Source organism: Bemisia tabaci, chromosome 1 (assembly GCF_918797505.1).
Source record: "Bemisia tabaci chromosome 1, PGI_BMITA_v3".
NCBI lineage: Eukaryota > Metazoa > Arthropoda > Insecta > Hemiptera > Aleyrodidae > Bemisia > Bemisia tabaci.
The window spans coordinates 53,590,550-53,614,834 of NC_092793.1; the positions used below are offsets into that span (position 1 = coordinate 53,590,550).

The following is a 24,285-nucleotide window of genomic DNA, read 5'->3' on the forward strand; positions in this document are numbered from 1 at the left end:
GTCCAACGCCGGCCGCACTGTGTTTGGTGTGATTTTTCGAGCTCGCGTTAGAATAATCGCAGCATCGAATAATAAAGTTTAAAAGGCTCATGTTGTGTTTCGACTCCGTATGAGCATTCCAACGTTGCCTCGTTTCTTCCGATCAAATATTTTTTCTAAGAAAAGTTAGGAAAATTCTTAAAACCCACTACCGTTATTCAATCTTCTCACTTCATTGATCATCAGAAGGTAAGACATTGATGAATTTTGAACAAACTGACCTAAACTAGCGTTCACATAAAAATGCGTTTATTTTCCAACTGTTTCCTGCTTTGCCAAACTTCTACCTTAAATTAACCTCATTTTAAATTCGCGCATTCCCGTAGCAGGTATTAAGGTTTCTATTCGCGCAATCCATGTGCCTTTTTTGCGCGATCCTCATATATTCTCTTGGACCTTTCGTGCAATCCTCGATTACCGCCTATGATTGGGTTTCGTCAGCGCATATTTTCCTTGGCCCCTTGATCCCCTTCAATAGTCGAAGTAGACAAAATGTGGCCTTCGAAAGCCTCACCAATTATGGTTGCATGTTCCACAGAAAACGCGCCCTAAACTCAGGGTTGTCAATGCGGCAAGTGGAGGCTTCCATTCCAAATACATTTCCAAACAGCAACCATACCACACTTATAAAACTTTGTTTACCTAAATTTTCTCCCCTTCTTTTTTCTTGTGACTGTCCAACAAAATTGTGGCACCCTGGTAGAGGAAACCAAGTTGGGGGCTAAAACATGTCAAAGATCAACGATCAATATCGAATGGCGAAGTGCGTAACCACGTATCTGCGTTTGCAACGTTGCAGACTTCGAGTTAGAATGTATTTTTCCTTTGAAAAACTAGTCAACTTAATTTTCTGAAAAATTCCGTAAATTTTCTCCTAGATTAGAGTAATATTGTGTATAAAAAGGTTCAGAGTTGGCTTGTTTCTCTTCGAAGAAGTGAAATGAGAGCGAACATTTTAAAACATCGCGTTGTTTACAATAACGTTTTCTAACTTAATTTATATCGCGCGCAATCTGCGTTGTTTATAACTCGCTCTTTCAGACTTCCCGAGCTCCCGGGTAGTTTCTTCATAGTGGCCGGCAATCAACAGGCTGATTTTACAAACAGAAAAATTGATGGATAAAGGAGACGAGAGGAAAATGGAACGATCCTGTTGATTGTAACGGGAGGTTGAGACTACACTGAAAAAATTCTCGGCATTTTTACCACGGTCCGTTGTTACCTTTACCATCTCACTTTTTTTTTTACCAATTTTTGGTAATTTTGCCAAGACAGACTGGTAAGCTTACCTAAAAACCGGTGTTTTTACTGTTTTTTTCGGGTAAGAATACCACTTTTATTGGTAATCAATTCCCGGTAACTTTGCCATTTTATCTCGGTAATTCTATCACAGTCGATAAAAAATATTGGCGTTTTTACCAAGGTCCAGTAAAATTACCGAGAAAGTTCAATAATTTTACCGAGATTTCTCAGTAAAATTACCAATTCCATAAATGGTAATTTTACCAAGAAAAAACTGGGATCATATAGAACCCTAAATTCTTGGTAATTTTACCCTTTTCTTAGTAAATACACCAAGATTTTTTTTTCAGTGTAAGTGGGAAAATTATGGATTAACTATAAGATCTCTCGTGGGTTGCCGTTCCGGAGTCTATTACTGGCCTTCTTTGTCCATTTCTGACACTTGCTTCCCTCAATAGGATCGCTCCGCTTTGTATTCTTTGTCCATAGTTTCGTCCATCAAATTCAATACTCAGTTCACAGGTTTTCCTAAAGAGAAACGCAAGAATTCTAATCTAAATTGAAAACAATCTGTCGCATACTGTCCTCATGTGATACATATATGTTTGTTATTTTAATCTATTTACGGCTTTTGTGCTTGCAAAATAAAGAAATGAAGAGGTGATAAATGCGTGTAAAAGATGGAGGCCATACACAAGAAATAGTTTGTTCATCCAAGTCACTTTTTCTTTCGTCTTTTTATGGGCAAATCCGGCCGAAGACGGTTAAGAGAAGAGAAACTGCTCGCGGATACGAGAAATTTTAAAAAGCGGGTTGTAAATTAAGCATAAATTGTACGCTAAAACGTCAATTTCATATATATTTGATGTGCTCATCAAGATTTTTTCGTGATTTCACCCGAAGAACGTCCATTCACTTGACTGTATCTGTGACTTTTAACAGACCCAATGTATCATCAAATTGATGCAGACCAGAGGTCCATGCAAAATACGTCCTTTAAATGCATTCCAATTTCACAGCTCAAAGCGAGCCGATGGCTTAGGCGCGAAACCACGTATCTTCATTTGCAACGTTGCAGACTTCCTGTCGTATTTTATTTTTCCTTCGGAAAACTAGTCAGCGCCATGTTCTGCAAACTGCCTTGATTTTTCCTCTTCTCTAGCAAAATATATATTCTGTAAGGATTTAAAGCTCTAAAGTTGACTTGTTTCTCTTTGAAAGAGTATAATAGGAGCAGCAATGTCGAGGCACTGTAATGTAGATACGTGGTTTCACACCCTGGCCAGCAGAGTGTTGTCCCGGCCAGACTGTGCTGCCCTCTGTGCCGGTGCTCCGAGTTATTGGCAGGATTCCCGCGAAGTGTACCAATTATTCACCAACTTGGTCTGCGCTATTTCTGGCACGAAGCTATCCACAATTTTCCACTTGCGGACGCTCCGCGCTCCTAACTTCTAAGTCTCGTGAGGCGAGAGCAATATTGCGGAAAATGGAGAGTGGACCGGAAAGCACAAGCGCCAGACAAAAAATTCAGAAACATGAAGTAAAAATTTTAAGCGACGCGCGCTGCATTTGTTTGGACAAATAGACACGTATATTTTGCTGAAAGATCGCACTCCAGTTGTATTTTGTATTGAAATGTAGCATCACAATGCAAAAATACTGTAACAAGCTATTTCATTTTTTTTTTGGTGCGATGTTATTTCAATTTTTTCCAACTTTTGATACAATTTTTTTCTTTCAATGAAAAATATTTTAATTTCATTATAAAGATTATTGAAATCTTTAAGGGCCTTAAAATTTTGGAATTTATTTTGGAAAGCGGATTTCTTTTGCATGCGCCAATTTCCCTTAAGAAAACACCAGAAATTTTTTTGACCAAATTTGAGTCTCAATTTCTGAAAAGTTCGTCGCAAAAAGGAAAGAAAAGGAGATGAAAAAAACAAGACGTTATCAGATACCCAAGTATTTTCCTATTTGAAAACATGAAGAAATTGCTTTTCGTGGTCTAATCTTCAGCTAAGTTGCTCGCGTCTTGCCCTTGAATCACCATTATAAAAATAAGACAAACGGAACCGACACAATAAGGAACACACAACATGGAAATAGAGCAAGGAATAGGACGCACGGTGATGACGGCGCATAGATACAACTATTCGTGCTTGATGGATGTCCGTGTTGCGTGTGGAAAATTGAAGGCGCGATGGCGTGAGGCGTGAACTCGCATTGTTCCGCTCTATGCTGCTAGTGAGGTGTGACGCGTCGCTAATATTCGGCAGGAAAGGTGAAAAACGAGGCCCGAATGCGTCTCTCTTATCTCTTCCCGTGTTTACTCTCCATATTTTTCTCCCTTCTTTTTCAATCTGATGTCTGATTATTTTTTACGTATATATTTGTAGATCTACCCATATATAAAATAGCTCGTATGTATCGGCATCATAACTCCCCCAGTACGGATAGTCGGGTCAGTTTGACTTTTTTACAACCTTATTTTGATTCTCAAAGAAAGAAAAAAAAAAGAAAAAAAAAAACTTTTGAGTTCATGTACTTAATTTCACTTTTTCTCTTCGTAACCCAACCTCTCTCAGTGTCAACGATGGAGATACTCTCTCTCTCTCTATAACAAATCAGGCAAGGAACCGAGAGCTTTTTCGTTCTAGACATTTTATCGTCATAACGAGCGGCGCACAGTGTACCGCGTCAACGGGAAAGGTCGGTCACGAATTTTTTACTCAACTTGCAAATTTTGATTTTAATTTTGTCTAATTTTAAGGGCTGCTCCTCGAAGAAAATTTCACAAGAAAACCAATGGAACCACTTTTCAAAACCTCAAAATTTTGTATAAACGGAGTAATCACTTTTATAAGTTTCAAAATTGTGTCCGGCCTCGCCAACTGACTCGATCCATTGTGCGGTGATCAAGAAACATATCGAGTTCCGGGGACCGAAGAATTTCTTCATTATAGCGGGTGTCGTCATGGAGGAGAGAGACTACTTACCATAAAGGGCCGTTCAAGTATCACGGAACGCACTATTCCCGTTTTGTTACCTCCCCCCTCCCCTTGTAACGCACCCGTAGCGCAGCCCTACACCCCCCCCCCTTTTTGAATTACGTAACGCTGGCCTGCCTCCCTCCCATTTTCATTTGGGAAAGGCGGAATTTTCAATTTTTCGCTCGTGTTTTTCAAAGTTTTTTTCCCCCCGGCTCGGATTTGTTACGCAACGCTGAGCTTGACCCTCCCCCCCCCTTGTAACGCACCGTAACGCTGGCTCAAACCCCCCTCCCCCTAAGTGTGTTACGTAATCCTTGAACATCCTCTAAATCGATATACCTGTTAGTCCGGGGAAAATAAATAGCTGACCTCAAACAAATTACAAGAAAGGGTTTCTATACACCAAAATTCGCAGAAAATTACGGAGAATTCGAATTTGCTAAGCTCGCCAAAAGCCAAGATTTGGGGGGTTTTGGGAGTTTTGGGGGTGAAAAACGGGCGGGCTTTTGGCGAGCTTAGCAAATTCGGATTATTCGTAATTTTCTGCGAATTTTGGTGTATAAAAACCCTTCCTTGCAATTTGTTTGAGGTACCCCCCCCCCCCGGCCCCCCTATTTTATCATATCTGTCCCGGACTATGTCTGCGTGACGTCATGTCCGGACTATTTAACGACCGTGGAAAACATCTTTTTTTTTTTTTTTTTTTTTTTTTACAGTTTTTCCTATTTTGTTCCCCACTATTGTCTCTTCTCCTTCAGTTTTCACCGTGGGTTCGTCATTATCGGAGGAAGTTCTCGGAAACGGAGAGCACGTGCGGAGGCATGCGGTATGCGGCGCGCTCTCGTTATCTGATCTACAGCTGTGGATAATCGATAAATTCATTTTACAAGTATAAAATTATACTACTGGCCGGGAGCCAAGGTGGCTCGAAATTAATTTTAGCAATTTATTTCAAGTACACTGCAATTGAAATCCGTTGAGCACTCGCTGGCTCCCCCGCGCCTGCGTCCTAGCTGGTGCCGGTGAGCTTTCACTCACACCAGCGACAGCGCACCGCGTCGTGTCGCCCTTTCACACCAGCCGCACCCTCGAATAATCACCCCCCTCTTTTCACCCTCTCGGACGGCTCCCGACAATCGCGTGGCGTGCTTTGCGATCTATCGATTAATCCATCATTAAATCTATGGAAAAGGATCGATAAACAGGGTTCCGCAACGAACACCATAATAATCGATTCCTCACCATAGCTTCAAATGGGGGACATAATGATACATCGCAAAGCAGGCCAAGCTCTCCATGGAATGGGCCAATTGAGGCGAAAAAGGGAAAGTGCGGGTATTCGCGTTATGTTTTTAGTCTAGATGTACCAGTTTTGGTTGTTTTCGTCGTTTTTGAGTGACCCACGCCTCCGCCGTGAGATTACAAAACTGAGGGGCAAGAATGTTCAGTTCTACTGACTCACTCTTCAGTGTTCTACTGATGGGGTTTAAAAAGACCCAAAACGTCATAGATCTCTCGGCGTGACCTTAAATTAATATTCCAATTCAAACTACCTGAGCTGAACACTCTCAGTTTTGCACTGGTAACTAGTGTTGCTCCAAACAACGTATCTCTTTGAGGAAAAATTGCGCTTGTGTGTGAGCTTTTTCCCTCTGTAATGAGATATCAGCTTTAAGCTGAAATTTTTACGCACGTTGGCTAAAAAACTCCAACATCCCGTATTTAAGTATGCCTGAAAGAAGTTTTCCACCCTCTATAGCGACTAAGACTAGGGGGAATGCGTGCCTGGCATCCCGGTTTCTTAGCCGGTGCTGTTACGCTCGTACTCAGTCTCTTATTTCTCCTTCAACTCCGACGGATACTTCTCGCTCGTCCACTATGCCCGAATAGTGGTATGCTGGACAGTAGCGGGTATGAAATTATCGCTTCAGAAGAATACCAATCTGCTAACAGGAATCCACCAACCGTTACTTTTTCTCTGTTTGGGACAAGGAGAACCTGCCTAAGAGATCGAGACTTGATACAGAACACTCCGTAACAGATTTACCAGTCTCAAATGAAACGTATTTTCCGATAAAAAGACGAAAACATACCAATCTTAATCACATCAGTCATCACACGAAAGAGAAAATGGAGGAAAAAATAACATTAAAAAAAAGTAAGGACGAGGCTCTAATTTGAAGTATAAACAAAATATTTTTGACAGCATATTTAGTGAAATGAACATCAGGGCTGGATTTACCTACTTGCCGCCCGCGAGCCGCATGTATTTTGCCGCCTTCTTCTCATTCGTTTTGAAATATATGTATCGATAAAATCCATCAAGTGAACGTGCCGGAGGGGGAGGGGTGCATAAAACGCGTTTATTCGTGTTGGACACATTTTTTGGGAAAACCGCGTCAACACTACTAGCAAAAGTTCACGGAACTTCAGGTGAGAGTCGAGTTCCGTAAGCCTACCTCCGTGCGGACAAAGCCCTCCATTTATAATAAATGAACGAAAAAATTATGAAAGAACAAACATAAATGTGGTTGAAACACTTCAACTTCCGCCGCCGCGCCACGCAGACCGCACCGTGTTTGGCGCAATGCGTGAAGTATTCCGACAGTCTTGTAGGCGCTATGCGTTTCACGCCGACCGCTGCTAAACGCTCTGTGTTTGACGCAATGCGTGAAGTATTCATGCAGTCTCGTAGGCGCTATGCGTTTCAAGCTGGTAGTCCACACTGTGTTTGATGCAATGCGTGAAGTATTCATGCAGTCTTGTAGGCGCTAATATGTGTTACATGCCGACCGCCACGCCGAGGGCTTCTCCTTTTCCTCTCAAGTCCTCGTCATCATTTCTCTCTAAGCCGTTCCAGGCCAAATGGCGTGTTAGGTTTCTCTCTTAACTCGACTAATTGAAGGTGCTGTCGATAGATTTTGTCGTTTTTTTGTAATTTTTTTTCTAAACCCAATTTTTTTTATGCCTACATTTGAAAAATTGTAAAATTTGCTGCCCCCTAGATTTGCCGCCATGGGCTGCGACCCACGTGGCCACCTCCTAAATCCGACCCTGATAAACATGTACTTAAACTTAAGTAACAGGATGCAGAACAGTGCTGGATCCAAGCAGGGAAATCAAAATCGGCAAAACAATTCGGATCAGAGTTACAAAATGTGCTCTAATGAGTTTCAGTGCGTACTCTTTTTGGTTGTATTTGAAAGTTCTGTAGCAACTCTTGTTGTATACATGGGTTTTTGTAATTCAGCAAAATCACCAAGGAAGAGTAGAGGTTGTTTGGAGGCTTCCAAGTTTTTGCACATTTGATGCGATTGTTGTAAGAAGCTTGGCAATACTGGCGCTAGACTCGCGGGATGATATTCCGACAGTGATCCGTGATGCGCAAGCGTGCCAAATGCAAGCCCGCATAGTTGCCAGATAGTGTTGAAAAAGCAGCACTTTCTCCCCATTTGAACGCATATTAAATATCTACATTTAATTGCACTATCTGGCAACTTTGAAGCTCCGAGCCCGAGGGGAGCATTCCGTTCGAGCGTTGGTGGCTGGGAAGGGGGGGTGGAGCCGGAAAAGTCATCCCGTGTGTTGGATCACTTCGAAGCCTTACGCACTGAAAATCAGCGCCAAGTCAGGCGAGCTCTGTCGAGACTCTAATCCCGCGGCCAATCTAACTAGGTTCATCCAGGACCCTAATTTCAGCCCCCCCCCCCCCCTCCGGTACGTGATAGTTGTAAAATTATATTTTTTACTTTTTACAGCAACTTTGGCGGCCAACTTTACAAATGAAGTATTCGTAATATATGGGTACGTATCCAGGATTTTACTTCGGGGGCAGGGGGGGGGGGGGGGGGGCTTGACCAGGTAATGGGAATTTACTCTCCTCGAATCGAGAGGGTCCGGTTGACCTCCTCCGAAAATTTTTTGGGAAAGACCTTCTTTTTGCTTCAGGGTGGGAGGCTTATTGAGCCCCCTAAGCCCCCTCCCTGGCAGCTTGTCTGGAAACAGACTTTGCCAGCTTTCACATTTAGATCGGAACTGAAAAGGTGCCCTTCGTGGTTTACGTGTGAAATTTCGAAATTTCAGATGACAATATTATGCTTTCTTCATATCACTGAAATGTACGGATATCCTGTAGAAATTTAATCCTAAGACTTCATATTGTATTATCTGAATTTTGTATTTATGCAGGATGTAACAACGGGTAAATTGAAATTATAGGCCGGCTGCCTTTTTGATCCCTAACTTCATTCTTGAAGGCATTGGCAAAAGATTGATGCATTTTTGGAGCTTCACGCATGTCCATACTCTTCGAATGAAGGTGTTCTACTCGAAACCAAGGCCGCATCCCTAAAATCGGTCGAAACGACGCCCCTGACATACAGCGAGTCTGTGGCGAGGCGCGGATGATCTATTATCGACATTTCCCCGTTCGAAGCTTAGGTAAAGTATCGATTATTAAGATGTTCGTTGCGAACACCCTGTTTATCGATCCTTTTCCGGGGGTTTGAATGACAGATAAATCGATATATCGCAAAGAACGCCACGGAACTGCAGCGAGTATGAATCGAGTCGCACCTCGGCGACAACTGATTTAGAGTGAGACCTGCCGGCACTCACTTAGAATCGCGTAAACATTTATATTAGAGAGATTAAAACTAATTCACAAGTAGGCTCGCCTCGGGGCCGAAGGGAGGGCAGGTGAGGCAGAGGGGCCGGGTATGCGCATGATTCATGCACGTTAATGAATTGCCCCGATTAATCACAAAAATCCATTTGAAGACACTAATTGCGCCTTGAACGGCGGCCACAACTTCGAATTCACGCCTCCGACTTTGCACTCTCACTCTCGCGTCGCGCCGCCGCACTCCCCCCCCCCCTCCCCCGGTGTCACCACTTATACCCGTCGCCCCGTTCGCGGAAGATGCACCCCGTCTTGCCACCGTTGCACAGTGGATCGAGTCGGTCAGAGAGGTCGATTATAAATTTTTTTTTTTTTTTTTTATTTTGATGTTTATTTGATCTAATTATACATTATAAGGGGTGTTCCTGGACAAAAATTTCACGAGATAACCAATGATACACTTTCAGATCCTCAAAGTCTTGTAAAAACGGTGTTATAAGCTTTTAAAGTTTCCGAATTTTGTCCGACCTCTCCTATCGACGTGGTCTATTGTGCGCCGATGACACTCGTTAAAGGGTCAATGAGTTGCTCATTTTTTTAAAATGTTAGGCAAAGGTTCCTCGAGTGAATTATACTCCGAATATCCGGGAAGCTCCGAAATATTCACAAGTATCCGGAGTATTCGGGAGCAGATTTTTGAAATTCTAAAATAATATGGAATAGACAAGTAGACGAGTTGCGAACCAATCAAGCATTGTAATTATTGACGGCGAAACTACCGGACCTCATATTATCTCGTTTGAGGTGTTTAAAAATCTCCGCTCATATTTTATTTTTTTTTTTGAAAGAGATCAGTTCAGGATCGTTCCTTGAAATTTTCACAGATTTTTCTATGAGTTTACAAGTTAACTTCAAGTTAAATAAGTTAACTTCTGAGTTTTCAAGAACTGACGTCGAGTAGATTTCCATTTAAATAATGAAGTAAGATTGGAAGTCTGCAACGTCACAAACCGAGATATACGGTCTGGTGGTTTCGTCAATATGTCTCCTCATTAAAATGTCACGTGGAATACGATACAGGAAACTCAAATTCCTGAAAGTAAATCCTAACAAAGATATCAGTGTAATTTGATGCAAAAATTCAAACTTCCCGCTTCTAAAAAAACCATAATCTATTTTAGTTAAATCACACTAAACGTTAACAGCGCCTTGGCCCGGCTATTACGAGCTGTATACTGCCGTGCTAAGGATAAACGCCGTATCAGCCTTTAGGCGTTCCAAGTTCCCTCTTACAAATTACGAATTTTCGGGAATATTTATTAATATTTTTCCTCCAATTTTTTCAGAGAAGTTCGATCGTAATTTGATCCAAATAGTGTAGAAGTTTCGAGGAAAAATATGGGTAACTCTCTTCAAAAATAACCATTTTATCGGAGGAAATTTGGCAACTCTCGAATGTTCGTATGGCGTTTCTCCTTATCACGACAGAGTAATACTTTGAATGACACCAAGAGGGAAGGAGCACTGCTGTATTGGGAAGCCTGCCTAACCCGTTTTAGTGCGCGATTTGATTCAAGAAGATTCTGATTTTTCACATGAGCGTGAAAAAGCGTTTCAACTTGGTTGAGAGTTGAATTCGGAAATTTTCGTTGCGCAAATCGTGTTCGATCTGAAATCTTGAAGAGGAAACATTTGTTAGATCGCTTGAATTCGTACCTTGTCTAATGGTCTATTGAACTGGGCGAATTCTAAAGTGCTGACTGATTAACGATCCTCATTTAGCCTCGGGTCAAAAGAGCTCTTTAGTATCGCAGCAGAGTTGTGACTTTTCCAAACAAAATATCTTAGAGGGACCTCGGCTTCGAAAGAACTCGCACAAAAATATTTCATCATACTACATTTGGACATATTTATTCCAAAAGGAACTATGCGCATTAAGACATGACCCTTGAGACCCATAAGAATATATGCATGACAGGGATCACGTCATAATGCACATAGTTCCGTTTGGCAGAAATATGTCCAAGTACTTTGAGAGGAGCCACAAAGCATGCAACATGACGTCTGCTCAGTTAATTCGCTTTTATACGTAGTTACTCTATCCACTTTGAGCATATCTCTCGTATCTCCGCCTGAAGCACCTCTACAAATAAGACAAACGGAAATAAACACAACATAGCAATAGAGTAAAAGAAAGGACGAGCTTGATGACGGCGCAGAGATACAACTATTCGTGCTTGATGGGTGCCCGCGTTGTATCTGCAAAATTGAAGGCGCAACGGAGCGACGAAAGAACTCGCAACGCTTAAGTGAGGGGAAAATACGAAATATTTCCGGGTTGCATCAGCTGATAGCCAGAAATTGTACGCGAAAGTCGTTGCGTTAAGTGGATATTTACCAGAAGTATTCAGCGTTTTCTGGAGACGTTCTTTTTAGATAAGTAGATCTGGCCCCAAAAGGATCAATATCACCGATCAAAACCAGGAAATCGCCGGTTAGTATTGGGTCAAATCGGCCAAATAATTGTATTTTTGAGTCATAGAGATAAAAAGAAAATATGATTTAGAGTTCCTGACCATTTTTGCGCATCATTTCCTCATTTTAAATCCATGTGAACAACTTAAATATCTTGGAGACAATCAATCCAAAAAAACTTACATCATGCCAAATGTTTCACACTGAAGACTTCCACCAGAAAATCTGAGAAAGTGACCCGGTGCAAATTCTCAGCTAAAAGGAATGGAAAAACAATTTAATCAGCCAAAATGCACATAATAAAATAACAATATTTAACAATCTTTGTTATTTTATTATTCTCAGCTAATTTTTTTGTGTGCCTAATGCCACCATGAACACATTCTTGCTCGCAATCACCCTCTATGTTTATGGGTTCAAGGCAAATGGTTGGCGATTTTATAACGCGTGTAGATGAAGTCAAGTGATGGAACCTATTTTTTAAAGTGTATGTTTACAGCCCGAATATGCCGCGAGATGCAGTGGGGTCATAAAAGCACCTCTGCTAGTGCCCAAGGGTACTTATAATGTTTGCTACGACGAAACGCGGATGGGAAAGTGAGCTGCAAGAGGATATGATTAGAAAGGTTCTGCCCACGAGCAATAAAATGCCGGGATCACGGGCCTCGCCGCATGGCGACTGAACGTCGCTTTATCAGATCCGCGAGCACAAGCGCCATGTGACCTACATACTTGAATTTCATGGCTCCGTCCCATTTGCTCTTTAACACGTCAACGATCTTGAATTTGAATCTACATTAATAATACGATGTTCAATTAATACGCATACGTCCAATTATACGTTCGGGGTCGATCATAAAAACCCCGTGCGGCATCCATGTCCGGTTACATCATGCGCGTGTTGATTAGTCATTGCTGTTAGGACGAAACTCCGAAAAAAACTTTCCTTAGAAAGCGCCGTTGTTAGATAGTTTCCGTGGATTTAGAAGTATAGCTGTAACTGCCTACTGGATATAGAACCTTAGGCCCGCCTGGCAACAAGTGTGCAAAAACGTTGCCACAGCGTTGTCATAACGTTGTTTTGAAATATATCAAACATTGATGTGGCAACGTTTTTGCACACGTTTGGCCGGGCGGGTTCACAGGCGTAAATTTCTCGGTCGACCGATTTTTTCTGGGTAGGGTCGAAGGATCGGCTTCAATGTTTTCGACGGAAAATAATACATCTTAAAGAAAATTGCAAATATAGTTTAGCGCATTTTTATGCTGATAGACCTGTTCAGACATTTTTGCAAAACTATTTCATTACACTACATTTGGACATATTTATTCCAAAAGGAACTATGCATAAATAAATTGGACGTATTTCTGCCAAACGGAACTGTGTGCATTAAGACATGACCCTTGAGACCCATAAGAATATATGCATGACAGGGCTCACGTTATAATGCACATAGTTCCGTTTGGCAGAAATACGTCCAATTACTTTGAGAGGAGCCACAAAGCATGCGACATGACGTCTTTCCAGTTAATTCGCCTTTATACTTAGTTACTCTATCCTTTTTGAGCATGTCTCTCGTATCTCCACCTGAAGAACCTCTACAAATAAGACAAACGGAAATAAACACAACATAGCAATAGAGTAAAAGAAAGGACGAGCTTGATGACGGCGCAGAGATACAACTGGACGTATTTCTGTCAAACGGAACTAAGCGCCATCGGAGGAGGAAGGTAGAGGGGGGCTTTGATTGGCGACGGAATCGGGCGTCGGGCTCATTCTGTCCTATACTCGCAGTGCTTTTCCATGGCGCTTAGTTCCGTTTGACAGAACGCGCTATCCGGCATTCTAAATTCCTCAAAAAGAACTCAAATTGGCGCTTAGTTCCGTTTGACAGAAACACGTCCAACTATTCGTGCTTGATGGGTGCCCGGGTGGTATCTGCAAAATTGAAGGCGCAACGGAGCGACGAAAGAACTCGCAAACGCTTAAGTGAGGGGAAAATACTACATATTTCCGGGTTGCAATATATGTACTCTGAGAAAATGTTCATAGATTTCTCTGACAATACATATTTCATCAAATAAATTTTAGCAACGTCTTAAGGCTCATGCGACGTTCTTATTCAGCACAGCTGAAGTTTTTCTTCTATACATCTGCAAAATCTTCAAGCTCTTGTTTCGAATGGAAAACACCCGCCTGCTCCTTTTTGAGCTTTGATATACTCTCTAATGAATTTTTTGTTAATATGTCAATTCTTCCTCTCAATCCCTCTTTCTCTTTCTACAGGGGTTTATCGTCTCCTAGTCTCACCCTGAACTATGGACATCCAGGGTTCAGAACAGTATGGGCGAGATCATTACATTAAGTAAAAATGGTAATTCCAAATGTGATTTCTCTCTCTAATTTTTTTTTTAAAATCCCTAACTTCATACTTCTTTGCGGTATTACTGTGATAAGAAAGGAGGAGGGGGGTGTATTGCTTTCACTAACTGATCGGATTAGCCTGCGCAAATGAAAGGAAATGAGTTCAGATAATCTTCAAAAATAGAAGAAATAGGTATTCTGATGGATGATTTATAATCGTGGAGATATTAAAGGTTTGACCAAGTACTTCGCTAATTTTGTGAACATCAAAGTCGTACATCTGTTTGAACTTCAAATACATTTAACTTTTTATCAATTCTAATTATAATTCGGTGCATCTGCTGACAAGTAAATCATCGAAAGTGTGAAACACGGCGGGAAAAGTGTTTCTTGTGATCATACTTAGCTCACAGCGACCGGCACTCCCACAGGTAATGTAAAATTGAAGATTTACTCGTGACGCATGTGTTAATTAAAAACTGTTTCCTTTTTTGGCAGCGGTTCCTCTGAGTCTGGTAGACCTTAGTAGAGGGGCTCTAGTCTTTTTTTTTTTTTTTTTTTTTTAAAGAATTCAAAGATGATTGATATGATGGAATGAGTTTAGTTACAACCGAGCGACAAAAAAGTAAAATAACGAGACTCATTGTAAGGAATATTAAAAGGTAAAATTTTATTTCACTCTTACAACCTGGTTTGATTTACGACTATTTACAACGTCTTTTTTAAACGTACTTCGACGTTTTAAACGTCGAGGTTTATTTGAGTGACCGGCTGACCAAAGGTCTCTTTTTGAAAGCTTCAAAATTCGAAAAGCACAATTCTGAATCTAAAGAGATCGCAGTTAAAATTATAGCATTAGTTTCACGAGAGTCAACCAAAAAGTTAGTTCCCCTTCCTCATATTTTCCGAACTAAAAGGATAGATCAAATCGGTGAAAAGGTAAGTATCTACACATTCATAGCTATTACAATACTTAAGATTCTGAAAAGTTTACGAGGGATTGTGAGAAACCTCAATTTTTCTGAGTCTAACTCCTGTCTCCGCGTGCACAACTGCACAGTGCACGGCTCCGGATGCAGCAACCGATATTTCCTGATTTTTTTTTCGAAAGTGAAGATTGCTGGAAGCAAAGGTGTTAAGTTTATTTTTATCTCTGTTTTTCAGCTCCCAAAAGGGACATTAGTTTGATACAAACAATTGCACAATAAAGGTAGAGAAGAAAATACTTGCATCCGTAACACGTGTAACCTCTATGCGCATCTTGAATCGGATATTCCTATTGAGGGGTGTCGCCATTACGTCGATCTTATTAAATGCTAAAAATCTAATGAAGTCTATTTTTTTGGGGGGGGGGGAGCGTATCTGTAAATAGATTTACCAATATTTCAGAAGAAAATTCGTTCAATTCATTCTACTTCACACCGCGTTTCGAAGGATGCTGAATGTCACAAAAAAATTATTTTTTAAGACTTTATAAAGAGTGAAACTAAAATTACGGAAATTCAAATTAATTTAACACTCTTGCTTCCAGCACTCTTCGTTTCAATGGGAATATGTTTTGGAACTCTGTTGCGATTTGCTATTGCATCAGGCGTTGGGCATGCGGTGACAGGAGGCGCGGTCTCATTAAAATTAAGTTTTTCCGCAAACCGCTTAATTGAATTTCAAAATTTTGGGCTTATTTTGTAGCTGAGAATATGCCTGATACTTCCATGGTAGTTCTTCAATAAAAGTCGCTATTCTGGAGAGAACCAAAAAAAAAAAAAAAAAAAAAAAACCCTGATCCCTTTTCATTTTGTCTTTAACGTTATGAAAGAACGTAACTCTATTTCAATGTTGCCAAATTCCGTCTTGTAAATTGTGCAACCAAGAGAATCTTGGGCATTTCTAACTGAAAAATTCGCCGATTACTTCTCCAATTTCATGCAAAAATTAAAAAATTTTGGACAAAAATTGCACGTGTACATTTCTGCAAAACAAATGAATTGTTTGAGTCGATTTGGCAACATTGCGGAGAAATCACGTTCCTTCGTCCAGAAAATTGGAAAATTGAAATTCCCGAAGATTTATTGATTTGATTCCCTCTTTTACGGTCAGTTCGGAAAGTACGAGATGGAGAAACTTACTTTATGGATGACCCTTGTGGCATGGACTTCCGAAGTGTGCGCAGGAGACGTGGCGAGAAACGACGAACACTGGAAAACTCAATGGAGTATCGGAGACCGGTCACTGGTCAGTGGTGCATCTCTGAGCGGAGGATGGTAGCGGGTTCACTGGCTCATTAGTCCCCGCGCGCCGGCCGGCGTTTTGGCATCAATTCAACGGCCGCGGCAGTGCGAAGTGACTCTATCATTTCGGAGATCCGTCCAAGAATTCCGACCGTAAGACATGATAACCGCGGGCGCTCCAGGCTCCGACTTATCAGCTTATTTGGACGTATTTCTATCAAACGGAACTACGTGCATTATGACGTGAGCCCTGTTACGCACGTATTCTTATGGGTCTCGGGGCTCATGTCTTAATGCACGTAGTTCCGTTTGATAGAAATACATCCATTCGTTGTTACGTATTCGTTTGACAGCTTTATGATACCCTCATCTCTGCTCCCTGCTGTGACACACTTGCGATTCTCCTCCCACGTCTCAAGGCATTTTCTATTCCCTCCACGGTGAAAGAATGGGTCAATACCCCGTGCCCCGTAGCACGCGGGGGGTTTCTCTAGAGCACCTTTAAGGGCCGTCTCCAAATTACGTACATAGGAAAAAAAGGTGCTTGGCTCAAGCTTGATTTTTCTTGAATTTGCCGCCAAGAATTCGTTTAATCTTGATTTAAGCTGAATTTTTCTTGATACAAGCGAAATAATGCTTGGGTTAAGCGAAAAAGTAGTTTGTATTAAACAGTAAAATTCTTGATTTAAGAAAAAATACTTATTGCCGGCAAATTTAAGATTTTTTTTTTCAGTGTATCGCTCCAAAGGGGGGGGGGGGGCTTTACGAGGGTTACGCGGCGTTACATAGGGTGGGAGTGGATATTGAGCGGAGCGTTACGTAACGAGTTTAAGTGATTTTTTCCGCGTTTCTGTGGAATTTTTCGTCGATCGTTTTTAGAAGTTTTCAAAAATCCCGAAAATTTTCTCTGTGATACTTTCACTTTTCCACACTAAATAGTAACGCCAATCCGTTCAGTAAATTTAAAGTGATATTTAGATTACTTTTTATCAAAATGGAGGGGGGGGGGAGGGTCGCAGGGCAAGCGTACCGTAGTTTTTAAGGAGGGTATACCAACCTTAACCCTAGGTGTGTTACAGGGGTGGGGGGGAGGTGTCAATAAGTTGCAAATTTCGCGGTACGTAAATTAGGGACGGCCCCTCACAGAGTGATTCTGAAATAATATGAAACTCGGACAATTCATCAGGCCTTTACCGATGCCTTCGCGAAAAAAGGACATATGAGGGGCTTGGCAAACAAGGCGCACAAGTGCAGATCTTGCCATTTCGAGGAATACCTGTTTGAAGTTTCGAAATTACATGGATCCTTATGGAGGAGAGTAAGTTCGAACTGACTTTTTGATGCTTAAATATTGGAATTTGTGAGCGAATTTTTCATAGAATATGCATTTAGACTAGTTTACTTGAAATCATTTATAACCAATTTTTTCAAAAACTGCACTTATGCGCCTTGTCCTCCAAGCCTCTCAACTAAAGTTAGGAGCGAAAAGGGTAGCTGGCCTACGCAAATGCAAAATCAAGTTAATAGAAAACAAAGTCTAGAAAGGAGATTCGAAGAGGCAGCAGCAAATGCAAGAGCAGCGCGCTCTAATCAAAGGCCCAGAGATTTAATGAGCTTCAATCGAGCATCGCGGATCACTTGGTCTCCGTCTCGTTGTGTGCCGCACTTCCACCACGTCTTGTGTGTCGTTGCAGTGCGGACTGCGGTTTGCCGTCCGGCGTCCGTTCAGCTCACATCAGGCGATTCTTCAAAGTGGGAAATGGCCCGTTTTCTGGCTGCGCAGTGCGCTTTGTCACCTCAATAGATCGTTTTCGATACATCAAATAGGTGAGATTGTATCGATATCGATTGGTTCAACATGTAAACATAGCCTCAAAAGTCAATCGAGTAATCTGAGGAAACGGGGTTTTTCTGATAGATTTTTTATTCTTATGAGTACTAAATGGCATCGCAAGGTGAAATAGTGAAGAATTTTCTCATTTTCAGCTTTTCCGACTGAAATCCTGAAAGTTTTGTTTGAGGTTATGTTCTATTGTTTTGAACCAAACAATACATCGAACCACTATCGAAAACGATCTATCTCTGCCGTGCTAAATAAAAACGCCGTAACAGCCACCAGGCGTTGCCAAATTGTCTTCGATCAATTACGAATTTTCAGGGGAATTTGTGAGTATCTCTCTTCCGATTTTATAGAGGATTTCGTACGTAAATTGATATGGAAGGTCTGAACATTTCAAGGAAAATCGTTGTTAACTTTCTTCATAAATACATATATCCTGGGAGGAAATTTGGCAACATTCGCATGTTCATACGGCGTTTTTACTCAACACGGCAGGTCTGACCGGTTTTGTCCCTTCTCCTGTGATTTTATGCGGGTTTCCGCAGTATTTAGTTTTTAATACAATTTAGTAGTTTATAATACAATCCTTCATAAATTACATTCATTAAAAGTTCGACTATTTTCGTGGATATTATTTCCTTCTTTTTTCCCAAATCGTAGGGCAAGCAATGCTTGCCTTGCTTAACAGCAGCCTGATTGTTGAAATTTTGTGTTTGTCGGGTAGACATACACAGGAGTTTCACCGTCGATATAAGTTGCTCCCATAGCGCACAGTGGATCGAGTCAATAGGAGAGGTCGGACAAAATGTGTAAACTTTCAACGCTTGTAACTCCGTGTTTACAAAAATTTGAGGTTTTAAAAGTGGTGCCATTGGTTTCCTCGTGAAAAGTTCTTCTTGGAGCACCCCTTAAAGTTTAAAATGTGACATAATTAACATCAAAATTTGCAGTTTTAGTCGAACATTCCATGTGCGACCTCTCCAATTGACTGGATCCACTGTGCGGCGCACGCATTCTACTAATTCGCTCGATTTTGCCGGCGAATCAAGGCGGATGGCAAGGTGTGGTGGGCTGCGGATTTGACACGTTACCCAGGACAGGAGATACCAGACGCCCGGTAAAATCGGATAATCAAGGATGAGAATTTACGGGAAGTCTGACGAAAATAAAATTATTTTAAGAATAGTCATGTCGCCTTACAACGCTTGACGGGGGCCGCTGTTTTTATTCTCGAAGACCGCGTCGCCTCGCCTTGGAGAGTGGCCAGCCATCGTGGATATGTGCAGCGCATATTTCCTCGTTTTTGTTATTATTCGACGTTTGGATGCAGCACCGAACGCCGCCTTCAGTGGTCAAGCGAATTCTATCGTGAGACCATCACGGGTATTCCGCCGTGCTAAGGAAAAACGCCGTAAGAGCCTTCAGGCGTTGCAAAATATCCTATGATAAATCACTAATTTTCAAGAAACTTTGAGCATATTTTTCTTCCAATTTCTCGGACAATTTTGTTCGTAATTTGATCTGAAAAGTCTGAAAATTTCAATGAAAAATATTGATAATTTTTCTCAAAAATGCACATTTTATCGGAGGAAACTTGGCAACTCTAGAATGCTCATACAGCGTTCTTCATTAGAATGGCAGTACTTCACTTCATCAGATTAATTACCGTCCGTCGGTTCAGCTCCTAGCCAGTGGCGTGGTGTGAATGATCGATTATCGATATTTCCCCGTTTGAAGCCATGGTAAAGAATCGATTACTAAGGTGCTCGTTGCAAACACCCTGTTAGTCGATCATTTTCTGTAGGTTGAAATGGCAGACCAATCAATATACCGAAAAGCACGCCACGCTACTGCTCCTAGCCTAGCTGGACGAATCTGAGAGTCCCTCACACCCCAATGATCTGAGGTTTTATAGTGCCGAACAACTCAAAGTTAGAAAGCTCATTAATGGCGCGCGTCTCACAGTAGGGTGCGTCCAATGTGAATGCTAAAAAAAAATCGGAAAAATTCAGCTTCCCGGTTTTCAATTGGTGCTAAACTTCACAAAAATAGATCCAACAGTAGCCGACCTAGTATTTTTGGGTACGTCCAAAAGGATTTTAGAATTTTGAAAATTTGGCTGTAAAGTCGAGTTTCCCGTCGAAAAAAATCCCCCGCCATACCAAACTCTCACCAAAATTGATTGACTAGAATTCGAGATAGCACTTTAAGCCGGAATACTACAAATGAGACAAAAACAACAAACACACCGTGAAAACAGAGCATGGAAAGAACACGCATTGACGACGGCGCAGAGATACAACTATTCGTACTTGATGGATGTCCGTGTTGCATCTACAAAATTGAAGGCGCAGTGGCGTGAGACGTGAACCAGCATTGCTCCGCTCTACAAATATACATATTGCTAGTGATGTGTTTCTCCGACTCGGGAGATAAGACGTTATGTGACTGTGTTTGTTTGGATCCAATTCGATGCATCGGTGAAGTTCCATGGTAACGTCACTATGAATAGTGTCCACTTCTTATTTTACCAAGAGGAGGAACGTAAATCCATCCCAAATATTGCAAAATTAACTTACCCTACACAGAAAAAAATAGATGGTGCTGATGACAGAACCTTCTGTTCACAGGGCTCCTGCACTTATTTTGTAACAGTCACGGAAGCTTCCGTTATGTAGACAGGGTACTCTGTTCCTACGACCGAAGTTCTGTTCTCACAACAGAAAAATTCTGTAAGTGTAACAAAGAAACTGCAGGAGCCCTGTGAGCAGAAGGTTCTGTCGTCAGCACCATCTTTTTTTTTCTGTGTAGTAAAAGTGAGTCAGCCTGTCATCAGGCTATGTACCATAAACTACCCTGAGTCCAACTGATTCAGGCTGACATCAGTCTGACATCAATCTAAGTCAGTCTGACTCAGGGTAGTTTATGAAACATAGCCTGATGTCAGGCTGATTCACTTTTACTAGGGTATATTCAATTTGACTCAAGAGAAAGTATGACTTTGCAATTTCAAAATTAACGTCAAAAAGTACCCCCTGGCACCAAGTTCCACAAAAATCGATGGAACAGAGTCGAGATAGCATTTTAGGTTTCATCCGCCATCTTAGAGTTTTAAATTTTGGTAATTTGATGGAAAATTCGAGGACGGATAAAGTCATCGAATGAGCCGATTACAACACGTAGTCTTGATATTTTGATGGCTAGCTTTGACAGTGTGACACTGGCTAAAGTCAGTTTTGAGCACGTTCGACCGATTTTCGGTTTGCTTTAATGTCCTTATGATCATTGAGTCCATGAAAGCGTTGCGATTCTTCAATTTTTTACATCAAAAAATTGAACTAGCGAAAGAATATGGAGAATGATTGCGTCTATTTTCGAGATACGTAGAGGGACATGTGAAAAAGCGGCTTTTACCCTTATATTTGAGCAATTTTGACCGATTTCCAGTTTGTTTGAAGGTCTCAAACCGATGGATGTGTGGATGAAAACGTTGATTATTTCATTCTGCACTTCCATTCTGAACTCATGGATGGAATATGGACTCTTCGCCCCGTCGGATGTCCTTTATCACTCTTCGATGGTACCCCTGTCCCAGAATTCTTGGCAAAATCCGTCCCCACGCGGCTGCCGAGGGAAGTCGTTACACTCCGATTAAAGTATCACAAGCGTCATACGACGTTTAAAAATTAAAACATTAATTTTTTTTACAGAGAAATTGTTCAACGCAGCTGTCCGAAAATCTCATTGAATTTTCTTTGCGCTGCCGATAAAATTCAATTGAATTTTCAAACAGATTCAACCAACAATTTCTCTGTTCAAAAATAAAGTGGCGGTGGATATTTTGAAACGTTGCAAGGTGCTTGTGATAATTTAGTCGGAAGGTGACGAAGTCTCCCCAGGTACGCCAGAAAGGTCATCGTGGTCGTCGATACTGAAGGCCAGGGTACCGAAGTTCATCCGACCCCACAATAAGTAGCTTCGCGGCAGGGTAGACGGCGGACGTCTGTAGGCTCATACGGCGTGTTTCGGCAGTATAGACAGGTTTCCTGCGGTAAACTTGTCTACATAGGCGGCATAAAATTAGTTCCCGAGCTTTCACATCGCATTGCCGCCAAATTAAAAACTGAAATAAAATACGAAATCAGGTTTCCAAGAAAAAACCTGTTGTGAAGCGCGGAAGAAACCATAGTATGATGCTTTGCAATGTTCTTAAATTTCTTCCGCATGCCCAAAAATATTTCGTAACAACCTGTTAAAAAATCACAAACATGTGATTTCTTACCGGCACCGCTGATTGCCCATAAGCCACCGAGTGCCCCTACACTGCCGTGCTAAGGAAATACGCCGTATGAACCCCCAGGCATTGCCAAATTTCTTTTGATAAAACACAAATTTCCTGGTAAACCTTTGAATATTTTCAAACCAAATTTTCAGATAATTTTGCTCGCAATTTCATCTAAAGATCCTGCAGATGTCAAGGGAAAATATTCATTACTTTTCTCAAAAATGGACATTTTATCGAAGGAAATTTGGCAACTCTCGAACGTTTTTACGGCGTTCTTCCTTAGCACGGCAGTACAGCAGCGTAGATATAATAGCCACGGCAAAACCGACCAATGACCGCGCCAGCTCCTCCAAGAACAGTTAAAAAGTAAAACATGCGACGCGGATAAAGTAAGTTAGCAAATTGAGATCACGTATAAATTATGATTAAATATCATGTCATTAAGTTGCGGAAACGTGTGCTTGATACTGAGCACGCAATTCCCATGTCCTCGTGATAAAATATAATTACTTGACGGTGCCCAAATGTCTATACCTAGATCTCTTAAAAAGACGAGGAAGAAAACCCAAAGACGAAGAAGACCCAATGACGAGACATTTAAAGCTCTAGGGCGATGAGTTCGAAAAACCAAGTGCTCCCATTCCATGCCCGTCAAAAGTTCCAGGATTCGGAGCATTTGTGTTCCAGGATTCGGAGCTTTTTTGTTCCAATCTCTCCCACTCCATGACCGGCAAAAGTTCCGGGATTCCTTTTAGATTTTTTTGGAAGTTCCGGAAAAGTTCCGGAAAATGCAAAAGATCGGGGATATTTTGGGAATTTCAAAAGTTCCGGGAAAAATTCAGGAAAGTCTCGAATGCTCCGGAATTTGGAACTAGTTCCGGAAAATGGGAGCACTGGAAAATCCTGTGAAGACTGAGCGACGAGGCAGTGGATGAAGATGTCGGGGAAAAAATGAAAATAGGAAGGAGGAGGAAATATGAATGGAAAGATATATAGGTAATGGGGCGGGAGGGAGGAGAATATAGGTGAAGACGTGAGTGTTTTGCGGAAATAATTAAAGCGTTGGAATTGAATTAGGGAAATAGGGCTGGAGCGGGCGTGGCACGAGAGGAACGTGGCGCTCACTTGCGTTGCATGATTCTTGAGCGGATTACCACCGAAGTGGAAGTCGGGCCGTGGGATTACCCATGAACTTGCTACCTCTTGGGCGGAATTCGAACGGGGAACGCGGCAGACGGGGCGCGAAGAATTCGGTGGAAACGAACCAAAAAAACGCAAAAAAGTAACCGGAAGTAACTGTTGTTGGAGGAGCGCTCCGCAAAAGTGTGTAATGTAAAACAATGACGTTCGAGCCTAGACTAGACATAGAGAAAAGACTTAGGCTAAAAATGGTACACGATAAGAGGGCGCGCGCGATTGGCCGAGGAGGCTGCCCAATGGGAGGCGACGACACAGGCTTAGATCACATTGCAGAGGTTTATATTGGGAATTGGGAGCAGACCCTAATACACTGGCTTTCAGTTGACTATCAGGGAGTTCATTCCAGACCTGTCTCGCCCGAGGTGAAGATTCTGTTCTTGTGCGTGGATTGAAAAGTGTGTTACTGTGTTTTGTTCAGAACAATTAAGTTGCCATCGTGAGTGTTTGTTCCGATTTACTTTGCCATACTTCTGCATTGTTGAACGTACCTCGACAATCTTACCTCTCTCTTGTTCCTCTCTCTATCTTTCATATTTTGGCTACTTCATTCGATTCGCAGTCGAATCTTCGAATTTTGTTCTCGTTTATGTGATAACATCCGACGTGCTGGATCCTAACCCCATGGAATAATATTTTCACTATATGTAACGTATTTTGTGTTTTATTGTGTTGCTAAGCGGTAAGTTGTGCGTAGTTCAAGTCATATCTTCAGTGGGAAAAAACTAAGCAACTTGACATTCCGACTTTTGGACTGTATTACTTATCAATCAGCTGATTTTATGAAGTGTAAGATGAAGAGCCGATAAAGGACATGCATACGACAACATGACACATTTGAGGTTTCCTCAATCAGGAGCTTGTATCACATCGAAACCAGAACTTTGACATTCCCGATTGCATCGGAAGTTTAAAGATAGATTTTCAGTATTAGATTGGCCTTAAATACGAAGTGGTGAGATGTGTAAAGAGCGTTAATAGCATCCATTTAGGAAGTCCGGAA

General features: G+C 41.6%; 1 protein-coding gene across 49 annotated transcripts in view; it reads left to right on the forward strand.

Annotated features, from left to right (window-relative positions):
• Positions 1–23,527: 23,527 nt before the first annotated feature.
• Positions 23,528–24,285, forward strand: part of Mhc (myosin heavy chain) — a 106,292-nt gene continuing 105,534 nt past the window's right edge. For 47 of the 49 annotated variants that reach the window (XM_072303241.1, XM_019062651.2, XM_019062649.2 and 44 more), the window contains exon 1: positions 23,583–23,721. The gene's annotated coding sequence lies outside the window, so the exon portion shown is untranslated. Of the gene's footprint in view, positions 23,722–24,285 lie in introns of all 49 variants that reach the window. The other 2 variants (XM_072303202.1, XM_072303211.1) reach the window with 2 other exon arrangements.